The sequence below is a fragment of the Nylanderia fulva genome, unplaced genomic scaffold (genome assembly GCF_048542155.1).
Source record: "Nylanderia fulva isolate GAGA-0341 unplaced genomic scaffold, ASM4854215v1 Scaffold29, whole genome shotgun sequence".
Lineage (NCBI taxonomy): Eukaryota > Metazoa > Arthropoda > Insecta > Hymenoptera > Formicidae > Nylanderia > Nylanderia fulva.
In genome coordinates this window covers 1454845-1470857 of record NW_028190358.1, presented here as the reverse complement: position 1 = coordinate 1470857, position 16013 = coordinate 1454845, and the positions used below count along the sequence as shown (strand labels likewise).

The following is a 16013-nucleotide window of genomic DNA, read 5'->3' as shown; positions in this document are numbered from 1 at the left end:
TTCATAAAATGATTACCCAAAATTTAAGTAAAAACTGATGAGACTCACCGATGCAATGACTAGCAGCGAAGTTGTAAACTGTAAAATATAAATATACATGGAAACTATATAGTGAAATTTAAAATAATTTAACAAAATAGATTTAATAAAATAATATTTAAAATAATTTATATTTCGAAAATTACATTTCATTATCATTTATATTGAGAATATTTAATTAATAATAAAATAAATAATAAATACATTAATTTACCCTATAGTTGCTTCACCGTTGTCCGATGTATATTTTCGACGTGTTTCGGTGAAACGCGAAAGCTTATTCCCGCGCGAATTTCTCGCTTCACCGCTTTTTTTAAGGTTACTTATCGCAGGGCTTCATTGAACGACTTTCCCGCCACGCTATCAGGAGTCCCGAATTGATCACTACACACCTTACGATGTCGGTACACGTGACGCGTCGGATTTATATAATAATTAATTAACGACACTAATTAATATATACTCACATTTGTACTTTCGTGAACCGGCGAAACTGTGAACGATAAACGCGCGAAACATTAGTCACGAGTCACGAATAATGAGAACGTGTACCAGAGGGCAGCAGCATTCTAGATCGTGTTCGAAAATATGTTTCTGAAAGTGCAGAATGTGACTGACCAATCGGAGAGCAAGGATTCCTTTGTCCTGATTGGTCAATCGAGCGTTTCACTTTATAGTGTATGTATTTTGAACACAATCTAGAATGCTGCCGTCTTCTCTGGTGCACTTTTTCATTATTTTACAATCAACTTTTTCGCGCCTATCGCCGATCCGTGAAAGTACGAGTGTTAATATATTAATTAGTGTCGTTACGTCGTTATAATTAGATTCGATCGCATCGCGTGTACCGACATCGTGATGTGTGTAGTGATTAATTCGGGAATATCGGCGACTCCCGAGTGCGTCGCGGGGAAGTTGTCATCATTTGATATAATAAGACCCTTCGATAAATAAGTAGTTTAAAAAAGAGCGGGGACGCGAGGACGGAGCGAATAATCGGTTTTATTCGCGCGCTCTCGCGTTTCCCGCGTTTTACCGAAACGTGTCGAAATTGTGATAGCTAAAATCCGGACGTCGCGAACGAAAACAGTAACGCGAGTGCATGTGTTTTAAAGTGCAAGTGCTTCTACGAGGAGGAGGCCCGGGGCGGCATCGGACAACGGCAGATCAAATATATGGTAACTTATTATATATTTATAGTCAATTATAGTGTTTGCTGTTATCTAAATAAAATTATACGGATAATCAGATAAAATTTTGGCGTCATCTTATTATTTTTATATATAGATAATAAAAATATGTATTATATCTATATCTGCATCTAGGTCTTTGATGAAAAAATCTTATCTTTATTAAATTATCTAGAATAATGTTCAGATAATTTGATTTAGACTCGTAATACATATATAAATATTTAAGTAGTTGAATTTAAGCGAAAAAATTCACAAATAAATATATATGAATATATTTTTATATTTCTTTTATAATTTACATTTTTTTATAACTGTGTTTGCATAAGCGGTTTTAAAAATAATATCATTTGGAAATAATCTATATAGACGAATCGCTTTATAATTTTATTTTTTTTATTTAGAAATATTTAAAACAAAATCATCTTTATCTTATCTAAGATAAATTTACATATTTTTATCTCACTTTTATTTAACTAATTTCTAAATTATTTAAGCACAATACTTCTTATTTATTATTTATTACTACTTTTATACTATTAAAAATTCAATGTAAATAATAATTTCATTTTTTTCAAATATTAATTCTAAATATATTTTTTTCACTATCTAATTTTTATGTATTTATATTTTACAGTTTACAACGTGGTTGCTGCGCATCGTACTGGTGAGTGTCATCATTTTTACTTAAATTTGAGTAATAATTTTGTAAAAATCTTCTCTGATTTTGTCGAATCAATTTTACAATATTGTGTATTTTTGTGTGTAAAACATAAATCTGTAAATTAAAATCCGTCTCCGGGGAACAGAACTCACTGCAACTTTTGCTACTTAAGAGCAAATTTTAATTTACAGATTCGTGTTTTACGCACAAAAATACACAATATTATAAAGTTTCGGTAAAATTGTAAAAGACGGAGTTCTCCTTTAGTATTATTATATATTATGCAAAGAGGATTTTCTAAAAATTTAGAATACAAGTATGCGCAAAAGAAATTCAAAGTAAATACGTAGTTTGCAAGCTGACAAAAAACTATCATATGTTTATTATAAATTAAATTAAACTACATATATATAATGTAGATTTCGAACTTTAAAAAGTGAAGAAAATTAAATATGTGTTTTTACTTTTCTCTATGAAAGTTTATATATTCTTTAACATTACAATAGTTGAATAAACCCTTCTAAAAATGTTATTTAAATACCATAAAATATGAATATCTTCATGGGAGATGCAGGAAATTGTTACTATAAAAATATTAAGATGGCAGCAAATTAAATACAAAGCATTATGCATTTTCTAAATCGGAAAAACTCGAAGACTTTTAAGATTTGATTTCTAGTTTAGTCACTAGTGTGCGTGATATTTTCTTCTCTTCGTTTATAAGCATATGCATATCAAATTAAATTATTATCTTAATTTAATAAAGTTTACGAGAGACTACCAGCAATAAGATATTCGCGAATATCTCCATCTCGCGGGATTAGCCGACGGAATCTCGAGTAATATCGGTTCTAGCTATTCCCATGTCGTTTTCGTTATCCGAACAAATCTGTTTGCGCTCGCGTCTATTCCCCTGTACAAACGTCACGTGGACGCGATCGTGGAACCGAATAAACGAATAACGTAATCAGATGGATGGTAACTCAGCGTGCTTAGAAGGCAGTATAATGTTTTTTGGAAATAAGGGCAACCACATGGCGTACGAGCTTCATAATTACTCCGTCTAATCCTTGCACAGATGATAGATCAAGGGTCGTTTCTTTATCTTGCAAAACATTTCCGCGACTACGTTCATCGCGACTTGTTAGGAATCCTAGAAATAAAAAAAAAAAAATAATCTAAGGAAAGCAAGAGAGAAGGAAAGAAATATGCCATGCGGCAAGCCACAAAGCGCGTTCGCTCGGAGGCACGCCTTTTGCGCGCTAATGGCTTCCGCCGAAAATTACTCTCAGCATCTGACGTCGTTTCCTCACGCTCCGATTATTTTACCTTCCAAACCTCCTGGACCGATCGTGATGTGTCCTACAAAATATTATTCCCTACTCAAAATTAAAACGAAAAGCGTTGATTTTTAAAATTATACTTATAATTCGACAACGCAACGTCGTGAAAAAAAAATGATGATACATTTTATCTTTAATGCTTTATAAAATTTCACATAAATTTTAATAATACGAAAATTTGCTCGTTTTATTTGGCGTTTTTTTGCCGGGGTGAACGTTGAATTATCTTCGCAGACGTGTGGATGGAAGGGTCCGCCGACGCCACTCACCCTCTCTCACGCCGAATAAATCCACGCGGCGAGAGATTTAGTAACACTTAAGGCGCGTGTACTCGTTCGCCAATTTGTCTCGGGACGGAAAGGTACGAGCTGGTGTGTATACCGGGGCGCGATAAGGCAAGCTCTGAAAATGCCTCCCGCTATATTATCACTATCGGTCAGCTTTATTTATTGCGCCGCGGCATGGGGTAAGGCGTATGCCACCAGTGCTAAGGGGACCCATACGGTTGCTTCTCTCAGCAGGCGAAAAACAAATGGAGCCGCTTCTCGGTCCGCGTCGAGACGGAATTGCTGCGAGTCGAGAACGGACGGGGGTGATTTCGCTCCAGAGAGCGGTCTATCCCTAAATTCGCTGGTACCGCTTGTACAAACACAATGTGTTGAGCAATAAATTTATTTTTATTCAAAAAGTCTCAATCTTGTTGAAATATTTAACGATTGTTGATGGATTTGAAATTTTAAATCTCTGAACAATCTTAATCTTTTTATTTTAATTTTGAAAGCTTTTGAAATATATAATATTAAATATATAAATATATATTAAATATATATTTAATATATAATATTAAATATATTATTAAATATATTATTATATAAATATATTATTAATATATTATTAAATATATTATTTAATATATAATATTAAATATAGGTAATATTATTTATTGAAGTAGTTATGCGTATAGAATTTTTTTTGACCGTGCGAATATTTTTGATTAGAAATAAAACTTTTTGTCTTTCACTTTCGGATGTAACGATTTTGAAGTATCTCGCGAAAGATCGATCAAAATAGTTTCGACAGTATGACTATCGATTGTGGTTATTGTCACGAATACTCGATTGTCCGATAGCGTAAGTAACACCTCGTGAATCGACGCCTTGGGACTCGCCGAATAACACTTTCGTCGTTTCACAAAACGGAAGTAGCTCGTCGGGGAATTGCTCGTCGTGTAGCAAAAGAATTTTCAGAGATCTGCACAAGATCCCTGTGACTTGCCAGCGTGAGATACCGTGAAATTGCGTAAACGAGAGCGCTTGTGTAAATCGAAACGACGGGGATCTCGTTGTATCATGCAATTCCGAATGCGCGCGTGGCTTTGTTTGCACGAGAATCGAACGAAAGAAAAAGAAATTTCTGCAATCGAGTTTGTTGGGATAAAATTGTTGCTTGGATTTAGATATCGATGTTATAAATAGTACGTTTTATTATTGCTAAAGCATAAGTTCTCGTTGCATTCAATAGAAACGGCACAGTAGAACAAGCGCAATATGGTCAGACAGCTGCGTCATTTTCTATTTAACTACAATACATCGCGTATAGATGTTTAAATATATATAATTAGTGCTAAAATATTGATAACTGCAAATTGACATTTATAATTGCAAAATTTGTTATATATTATCGAAAAATAAAAATTTATCTTTAAAAGAATAATAGTATTCAGAGAATGCTGTAAATGTCTCTTGACAAAAAGAAATGCATGATGAAATTTTTTGACGAATATAATTTAACTTGTGTTTGTATTTAAAATTAAAAATTTCAATTTGGAACTCGGTAAAAAGATAATTAAATATTTGATGTATCGCGGCGAGTCTTTGAGAAAGCGTTTTTGACAGCTCGCTCTACAGTGTGGTCTGATTGTACATCATATCTCAAATGTCGATGCGTGAGTGTGTGTATGTGTGTGTGTGTGTAGTTTATTTTGCTTCAAAGAATTCTATGGTTTTGCAATCAATATAATTCTCGTTTGTTACTGCACGCTACAAATACGTCAGTTCGTTTATATGAGTGTTATACTGGAACGTTCTCTCTTTCTTCTTTCTCTTCATTACGAATGAAGTCGCTTTTTATTAATTATGTTTCTCGGAATTAACGCCAGAGTACCATTGAAAAATACTCGTCGACAAGCTTATTGTGCATTATTCGCATAGAACAACGCATCCGTGTGTTTTTTCAAATACTACTCTAACACATTTCAGAGTTTACAATATTGCAAGCTAGAATATACAACTGGAATTATGCACTCTTCCCGTAAGGGCAACAATATTGCTTTTCATCCTATTTACATATGTATTTCATTGTATGCTTATAAATATGAGATAAAGGTTGGTATTTCCGCGGGGTATCACTGCAAATATTGCCGCTTAAACAATGACACTTTTTGGATTTAGTTACATCTATTTATCTATTTGTTGCTTAGCGACATTTGTGAATCATAATTACAGAATAATCAAATTCTCACAAAATGATTAAAAATTGCGAATAAAAAATTGAACAATTATTTTTATTTATATATACTATTTAATAAAATTTAAACTTTTATTTAATTTCTAGAAAATTTAAAACTACAAACTATGTCATCAAATTTGATAAATTACTTTAAAAAGTCGATCGCGTTGTTTCACTTACAATTAAATGATCCCTTCAAAGTAAATACATGCTTTTTTTACTTTTCTTACGTTTTTATATGCTTATAGCATAATCGAATCTCAATGCATGTATACAATATTAATCGAGTTTGCAAATAATTCGGGTCAACAATTTGCCTAAAAATGATTCTGCTGATAGAAATGTAATTAAAAGCATCGAAAATAATTGTGCCGCGAGTATGCGAGAGCGGATCAGTGAAAATATTTTAAACTCATCTGATTCGTCCAATTAAAATCCATGAGCATCTCTTTATGCTGGCTTTTTGATTTTGCCGGTGGCCGTTCTACTGCAACAATGTAACTGCATCCAAGTGTACGATGCATGTGCATGAATGCATGTCACATTTCTACGCGTTTGTTCTTTGCGTCCTATTTCGCAAGGCTAGTTTGCAAAAATGCGCGCGCAAAAATCGAATAAAATCTAAATAAAAAAAATAAAAAAAAACCAATGACGTAACCATATTTATTTTGCATATCTACATACATTTCGTGATTCTCTCTCTCTCTCTCTCTCTCTCTCTCTCTCTCTCTCTCTCTCTCTCTCTCCCTCTCTCTTTCTCTCTACATATACATATACAATATTGTTATATATTATACAATAATTAAATATATCATATACATATTTTGAAAATTACAATATAAAAATACCATACACAAATCATGTTATGATACGAATTACAAAGTTCTGTGATATTGCTGTCGGGGGAAAAGAGGGAAGGTTTGTTAAAAAACGTATGAATAGTTGCATATATCAAGAAAGTGGACTGAAATGTGCATATATGCAATACTATCAGAATTTTTTATTTTGATAAAAGAAAGAATGAATATATTTTGTAGATTTCGTTGTAATTTGCTGTTTTCTACTTTTTTATGAAAGCACATTAAGAATTGTTTTTAATTCGTTTATCTACATTTTATAAGTTTATTATATACGATTGATATCAAGTTTTTAATTATTATAAATATTGATGTACTTGCATTTTTACGAAAATTAACGCAAATCTCATTAAGATGTATCATTTTATTTCCTGTTTTTTCTCATTTTCCTTAAATCATCGGGATATACGAATAAAACACACATACACACACACACTCTTTCTCTTTCTCTCTCGACACATTTTCGCAGATGCATATTCAGCATAATGAGCGTATTCGTTAACAGAAAGAAATACAGTGGCGGTAGAAGTAGCAATTACGCGCGTGCATGTAATTCGGCGCGATTCATTACCAAATGGCTGCCAGTTTTCCTACGAATATATACAAAAAAAATATTATTCATCGCACGTTTTTTATATGTAATTTACGACATTGCCGTATTATATAGTGTTCATACCGATTCACACTAAATTTTCCCAGAAGTATTTTCCTAGGATACGGACTCATGAATCCGTTTAGTCTACCATTTTTCGTATTTCGTTAAAGGTTTTTGCAATTTTTTCCGCTCACATGTAATTAAGCTGTTGAAATTAATTTTTTTATTGTCAAGCATTTACTTGTTAAAATGAATAATTAAAACTTTATTACGAGATTGAATTAATAAATTTTTAGCGTAGATTTATCACTGTGTTTGTATTATAATATTTTATATTAGTTTTATATTTTATTTTTATTGTTTTAGTTTATATTTAAATATATATGTATATTATAATATAAAAAGAATAAAGAAAAAGAGAGAGAGAGAGAGAGAGAGAGAGAGAGAGAGAGAGAGAGAAATATATTATATCATATATCTTTTATAGAACAGAGTATATAAAAAATATAACAATACAATAATAAATTTTTGTGTTATCAGCTTCTTTCAGTAAAAATATCAATACATCTAACGTACTTATAAGCCGCTTTATTATAGGAAGATTATGATAATAATATTAATTACATGACCAATATTTCACAATAAATCCACTAATCCTCATTGACAAATAAATTAACGCACATTCTGATATATGTATATACATATATATAATATTATATATGTATATATAATTTTATTAGTCTCAAATTTATATTTCCAATAATTATAATTAACAATAACGTATGGTAAATCCAAAATGAACAAGTTGAAATTAAATATGAGATGAATATCTCAATATTATAACACATTTACGAAAATTGCAAATTGGTTCTCGTCTGTTTTCTTTGTATCTTTTATTGAATAGATTTGAAAAAATTTAAAAACACATGCATACAATATATAAATATGAATATTTGAAAGAAAGAGACAGAGAAAAAGATAGTACATATATAATATTGTGTATATATTACATATGTATTTTAATTTATATGACATTAAATATTAATTACTCTATGCACATGATATATATTTAATTTAATTCTGTTTTTCGTACATATAAAATCATTTAATATAGCGTCTGATATTACTCTCTGATATATTCATTTTGCAGATGATCTATTTCCATGTCGAGAGTAATTTTGAACAAAAATTTATGCAAATTTACGTCATTTTCAAATTATCGCTCTTAGAATCGTAGGAGGCAAACGATTCCGTTTCTCGGCGAATAATACGCGCGTCAAAAATGTTTGGGTGCCGGTTGTTGACGTCTCGATGCGTGGGGAAAATATGATAGAGCTTCGTGTTAGCGGAATTGAATAACGAGGAAAAGAGATGAACTCTCGTGGATAAACGCGTCTACATTCGCGCATCGGACGGTAACACTTAAAGCGGATGCTGCCAGATGCGCGTACACCGAAAGCCCCGAAGCAGATAATATGGCACCCTTTGTGCTCGATATTAATTCGCATCGAAGCGTTTCGTATTGTTTCGCCAGATCTATGAAAGCGTCAACAAAATTGCGATAAAGCAACAGGCATATATTTCTATTATATATCTCACATAATATTTTTATTATTTTTAGATACTCGCCAATTTTTTCCTTTAATTATATTATTCGACATATATTTTAGAAAAATTATACGATAACAATAGATTTCTATATTTTATAATATACGCGGAAATTTTTAAAAGAGTTTTCCATCGGATTGCGCTTGAACTTTATTTGAGCCTTCAATAAATATACTTTATATATAATCTTTAATATATATATAATAGCTTAATAGCAATAAATTTCATGCTTTACTATTTTTTCATCATTGTTTTTTAAATCATAAGCGTGTGTGATTAGAGTTTATAATTATTCTATATAATTATTGTAATTATTTACATTGATGACATATATAATTGTTAGAGTTATTATGATAATTTTTTTCCCAAAAATATTAAATATTTTTATAATTATTTTGTAAAATTGAAGTTAATTATAAAAAAAATGTAGTATTAGTCTTAAATAGAGAAGTTTGTTTCTTTCGTTCGAGAACCTAGAGGGCTGCGGTTACATTGACCTGCATCCCTCGCGGCGCTTGCGATTGTCCATTCGCGTATTTTGCGCAGGATGGAAAGCTCGAAATGCCGCCAACGATGTTTCGCCTTGTCGTTTCAGCTCGATAAGAAGTTTCTTTTCACTTACTCGTTCAATTTAAGTTGGTATACATTCACTGCGCGCGCCCTTAATGCTTCGCTTTTGCCCTCTGCCCTTTGTGAAACTCGCTGCTTCATAACGAAACTTTTATTATTCTCCGACGTTACACTCCGACATTTTGTTCATGAATTTTTTCGACTTCCTTCTTTCGCCGCAGATTTAATTGAATAATTACTCGGCTTTGGGGATTGTCTCTCTCGTTATTATCGTCGACCAACTTGACATCCCGTTTGTTCGTTCATTCGTTTTGGATCATGTCGCATCCCTCTCAGTTTTTTCTCGATGCTTTTCGCGAAATCAAGAGTCCTTACGTCACATTTCTCTCGCGTACGTCGGATGCACCAATTTTTAACGAACGCACCCGGGCTTTATCTCGCGATTCTGTCTGCAGCCGGTTGTATGATCCGAGACTTTCGTAGAATAGTGAAACGCGAGCCGGGATTATGAGGGCCGAAACGATATGGGGAATTATACGCCTGACGAAAAATGTTGGATTGTCGACGTTAACTAGAAGTTAAAAATCACGACTTTTCTTATTTTTTCAAAACATACTGCGTTTTATTTTTTCTGAAAATAATTTAATTGAAATAATTTAATTTTTTCTTAAAAATACTCGTAATTTACTGTAAACAATTTTTCCTACATAAATAAATTTCAATTTATTAACAATTATTTATTATTAATATTTTATAATCTCACTCTCTCTCTCTCTTTTAGCACTTTTAATATTCAAATAGTCCTAATATCTTTAGAGCTACTGGGATTAAGAAAGTCAGAGCGGTTCTAATAGCCCTAACATAGCTTACTGGCTAAACCAGCGGAAACTTGCAATTATCTGAGATGTTCCCTAATTGTATGCTTTAATCGAATGTATATGATAGTATTCCTGATTACGTGTTATATTGCACGATGATAAAATAGAAGACATAAAAATTTAGATATGCATATATATATGCTTTATGTATATATGCTTTACGTATATATGTATATGTATGCTAGATATTTTAAATATTTTTTGTTACGTACCTTTTAATCAATATTAGTCACCTATTAGTCACCTATTTGTCACCTATTTTGTGTTGCTTATCGATTCTTCGAGTCAGTTGGACTATCTTTCATTGATTCATGTGGTTATATTTAGCCACTTTGACCTTTATTAGTGATCGAGAAACGAAAAAAGCTCCTTCTATTGCCAATTAATTATCGTTGTCGGCTAAATATCATCATCGATAGATGTATAAGCGTATACATTTTATGTTCTTTTCATTATGCAATCTTACGATTATTCATTTCTTGAATTAATTATTAATTAATATATTATTTTTAATTTATCAAGTTTACTTATTATTACTACTTTTTATTAATTTAATGTGTTTAATTTAATTATTTTAATTGATTTTGCAATTTGTGTTTTATTAGTATATACGAGTTTAATTTGAATGACAAATTATATAAATCAGTGAGAAAGCATCGACGAAATATATTCGACCTTTAGCATCATTAAAGAAAGAATGATTATCAAAGATCATAAGAATTGTAACAAAATAATTTTATAAAATTTACAAAATTTTTTGATAAAAATTTTGTAATTTATAATTTATATTCCTGACGCTTTGAGTTTTATTTGATGGAAAGTAATTATTTATTAATTATAGTAATTATAGCTAATTATTTTCCGATACTTGTCGCGATCGCTTTTAAAAGAAGAATTTGATAATGTATGGAGCGTTTCATACTATTATTTTATTACTCGAGTGTCACTACGCAAATGATAACGAGGTCGTGGTATGTGAACAGTAGCGCGCTACTGTTATTATAATAAATAATTTTCTTTGTCGAAATATTTTATATACATACTATATACAATAATATAATTACTATATAAAACGAAAATTAATTTTTCGCTATATTATAATTGTGCACAGGGTACGAAATTTGCTTGGTACGTTGCCAAGACTTTATTTAGGAATAAATTTCAATTCGAGATTTTAATTTCTATATTCTCCTCTGACCCCCTAAAGAGATGTAGACAAGAAAAATATCGGTCCAAAATCGCGAAAGACTCGGGTTCGTTTCCCGATTCAACGACTTGGAATCGATATTTTTCTTGTCTATATCTTTTTAGGGGGGTCAGAAGGGAATATATAGGAATTAATATCTTGAATTGAGATTTATTCCTATAAATAAAGTCTTGGTAACCAAGCAAATTTTATGCTCCGTGCACAATTATAAGTTATAGCAATAAATTAATTTTCGCTGTATGACATACAAACATCCACATTCGGATCTTATAACTCGTTTATTTTTAAATATATATTTAATATTAAAGAGCCTTTAAAATTTGTAATATATATAAATTTTTTTCTTTAATTCTTATTTAAATTCAAATATATGACCTAAATAAATAAAAATAAATGTGTAAAATAAAATAAATAATATAACAAAATAAATTAACTCCAAAATTTGCTATCGTCCAATGGTGCTTAGATTTTCTCTAATCTATCAAACTAATAAAGACACTTTACATGACAGTTTTGCAAAATTTTCATGTTAGCGAACTAATACCTCGTTTAACATGAGATTGTACTTCAAGTCAGTGAGTCAGAACACCAACAATAACCAACTTTGAAAAGTAACCTTGATTTTTATCATTCGCGAAACTACGACTAATTGCGATCGTTCCCATATGCTTACGTGTCTTTAATTATAAATGTAGGAAATAATTGCGTTTCTCGAAGAATGATTCAACGATATGTATAGAGCAACAATTTTTCTTGAGTTTTGCCATACGAATGACAATAGGTTGAGTAAGTAGTATGTCAATACACTGTAGATTATGAAGATTAAATATTATATATAAAATATTTGAAACATTTTTTATTACGCTTTGTTTTTTCATAATAATTAAATTCTATTATAATATATTACACTGTAGGTTATAAAGATTAAATATTATATAAAATATTTGAAACGTTTTCTATTATAATATATTTCGCTAAATATTTAAATATTCTATATTTTGTATTTTAAATTAAATATCGCTAATTTAATGGTTTCATAAGATCGTCGCAAAATTTAAGGTTTATTCTGAAAACAAAATTTATCTTATGTCAATATAAAACAATTGTTATATCATTACAATTACACACACATATCTTATATTCTAATTATAATTATTACTAAATTAATTTAATATCATCATTTTATTAAATTTTCAATTTTTAAGGGAATATTTTTATTCGATCTTAAAGAATCAAGAAATTTCTCTCTTAGTTTTAATAAATTATTATAATATAATAAAATTTAATTATTATGAAAAAAGTACATAATTTATATAATTTTTCTTTTTTCTATTAAAATTATAAACTTTTTTTAAAATTAAAATTGTATAAATTTTAATTAATACATAAAAATTTGAAATTAAAGAATTAGAAAAATTATATAATATTTTTTAATAATATTCTTTAGACAAGAGATTGATTTTTATTCCAAATTTTGATTTTCAAAAAACTTAAAATATCTGTTATAAAATTTCAAATTAATTTCTCTTTCTCTCTCTCTCTCTCTCTCTCTTTCTTGATTTAAGTACGTACGAAGGCATGTTATTGAAACTACTAAATTTGGAAGGTTTGAAGAGCTTTCATAATATTTCATAAGTAATACGTCAGATTCTGAATTTTCGACAGCGGAATGAAGTTATACATTTGACGGATATGATAACCTCGGTCAAATGGATCGTGTCGATGCATTATTGAATCTTCGTCGACAGGATTCTTCAGCTGGCAGGTGAAATATTAATCTACTTAGGTGCGCGTTTATACACGCACACACACATGAAGATACGTTCTATGGCATGTAGAGCTACATTCGTCTACTGTGCACTATCAACTAAAATATTTTTAAGTGATGAATATATATTTAATCTCTAGTCTGATATAGAAAATCTCCGTTAATTCTCGTAGAGCAAAGAGAATAAAAATCTAGGTAATATTCCGTAGGACGTGCCGTGAATGCACACCGCCGAATTTTAATGTTTTATTTTGTTCACCGCGTAATTCCAATATTCGTACGCGCTGCCGCGCCATATAAATATTTCGCCGAGCCAAATTATTGCTTCACGCTGGTTGAGTATGTAGGAAAAACTAATTTTAAACGAGCATATGTTTGTACGAGCCGGAGAGTGTTCGAGTGCTCGATGTTTTTTAAGCATACGCGAGCAGGAAATGTAATTGCTATAATGTTGATTTTAGTCTTTTTGATATAAATACTAACTTAATTCTAATTAATGTATGTATAACATTGATCTTACAGGAAAAATCTATTCTATTAAATGCTTTTGATGTGCCTGCAAAAATATATAATTCTATAAAATGATTTGAAATGTAGGTAGGAAAATAAAGATTAAAGAGGAATATATAAAAATATTTGGAAAGCTCAAAAGTCTTTAAGCTAATTTTAGTTTTGCATTAGCTCTGTCGAAAAGTAGAATCATTTCATTTATAAAAAAGATCAAATGGAGATTTAAATAACCTTTTACCTTTGTGCAAGTCGAAAGTTCATGGCGTAAATTTAAATCAGTAGTCTACAACGTTGAGAGGTCCTGGCATCGTGAACGATGCCGTTATCGGTATTCCAGCTCTACTGGAGAAAGACGAAACGCAGTCATTGATTATACTGCCAGCTGGGCCCACGTGTCTCGACAGTCGTGGTCGCAGGTTGAGTTAACATGGAACCAGGTCACGATCCTGGGATTGGAATCGCTGCGGCGGCGAAAGGAAGAAGAGCGAACGAACGGAAGAATCGAGATCCGGATGACCAGCCAATCGGCCCTGTCGAATCCTACGATATTCTTTCCCAAGAGCACATCGGTCTTTGCATCGTCGTTCGTTTCTCTTCGCCGGAAAATTACATCGTGTAAATGTCAAGACCTCAGACGCTTAGAAGTAGCTCTCCGATTTCGCTTTGATTCGCCTTTACGCATCCTTCTTCATTTTATTTGGAATTATTACATAACGAGTACTTATTAAAAAATCAGTGAAACCTTGAAGTAAAACTTGAAGTAATCATGGTATTTTTGATACGATATAGTAATTGAGATTTTTCATTTTTTTTTCATCTTCTTTTTTTCTTTTTTTTTTTTCTTTAATCATAGGACTATGAGAGAATTTCGTAATCTCATCGACAGTTGTACGTTTTTCACAGATTGCACTTTTACAATAAAGTCCCTTTATTTTCCGGCTGTCTTTGTAATTGCATATCCAAGTTCACCATTAACGTTTCTCATCACGCTTTAACTCCGTCGGAGTCAACTGAATGCCATAGCCATAGTATCTATTCACATTGTCACCATCGTCGCGGTCGAGAACAATCAAAGCGAAAACGGGTCGTGAACTTGCGATTGAAATCGTCGTGGACGGCCGTAGACGATGGAAAGAAGAATCGTGCCAATCTAGTAGGTGGACCTCGGCTCTTTTTCTTCGGAATCTGCGACCACACTTTTGTGCCAAAGGAGGTATTCGTCTCTTCCCGCGGTATCTAACTCTTTTCTTTTTCACGAAGAAACTCTGATGATAAATATTACCGATTCTAGCAACGTATATATTGTATATAGGATAACATAGTTCATGTCTATTATGTACATATATAGTTTAGATAGATGCGTGAAAAAATTGTGATATCCATTGCGCGAAGAAAAAGTCAAAGCGACTAATTCGAATCCGATAATGAGTCAAAGATTATTTGCAGACTAAGGTATAAGCAGGCAGACTTTGTAAATGCATTAGTATGCAAAATTATAATTTAGGGAAACTTTTTCCATTTTGAATTTTAATTAAAATGTACACTCCACTTTGTGTTTATTTTTCAAATTTTATATAATTATCTGCAATCCCAGTATACGATACATGAAACGTTTGTTTTTACACTATGAGTTTGTTTTATTAAGTTAGTTGAAATTTATATCCTTTTTTTATAAACGTCACAGTCTACTTGTTATCTTATTTCAAAATCCTTCCGTCATGAAACATTCGAGAAAGAGAAAAATGTTCTCTTATTTACTGTTGAAATTCATAGTTGTCTTATCGTAGCTACATATGTCGGAAAACATGAATGCAAGAGAATACCTTAAGAACAGAAGGATATGCTAAATAACGTGGCGAATCTTTCAAGAAGATTTAATATCATATCGTAAAAATATGTTTTGAAAATTTCTTATATAGTAACCGAAATATAATTAAAATATAGTTTTATGAGAACGATAAAACGCAGCAACTCTTTGAAAGACTCATTAACATGACTTGTAAATAATTCGTAGACAAAGCTTGTTTAATAATGAAAAAGAAATCTAGAAGATAAATTACAATATAAATATTAAAATTTATATCTAATAAACAGAATATTATATAAAAATTGTAATAATAGACTATGAAAGTTGTGAAATGTAAATATTACAAAATGAAAAATGTGTGAAGCATTTATTACAAATTTTAAATAATTTCAATTTCAAAATTATTTTCTAAACCATATATTGTATATAATTTTATTAAATTATGTGAACTTATTTTTAATAATTGATA

At 30.8% G+C, this 16013-nt stretch overlaps 1 long non-coding RNA gene across 1 annotated transcript in view; it reads left to right on the top strand.

Moving 5' to 3' along the window:
* The first annotated feature begins 879 nt into the window (after nt 1-879).
* Nucleotides 880-16013, top strand: part of LOC146722667 (uncharacterized) — a 192093-nt gene continuing 176959 nt past the window's right edge. The window contains exons 1-2 of the long non-coding RNA XR_014925008.1: nt 880-1217; nt 1867-1896. This is a non-coding gene — a long non-coding RNA (uncharacterized LOC146722667). The remainder of the gene's footprint in view (nt 1218-1866; nt 1897-16013) is intronic.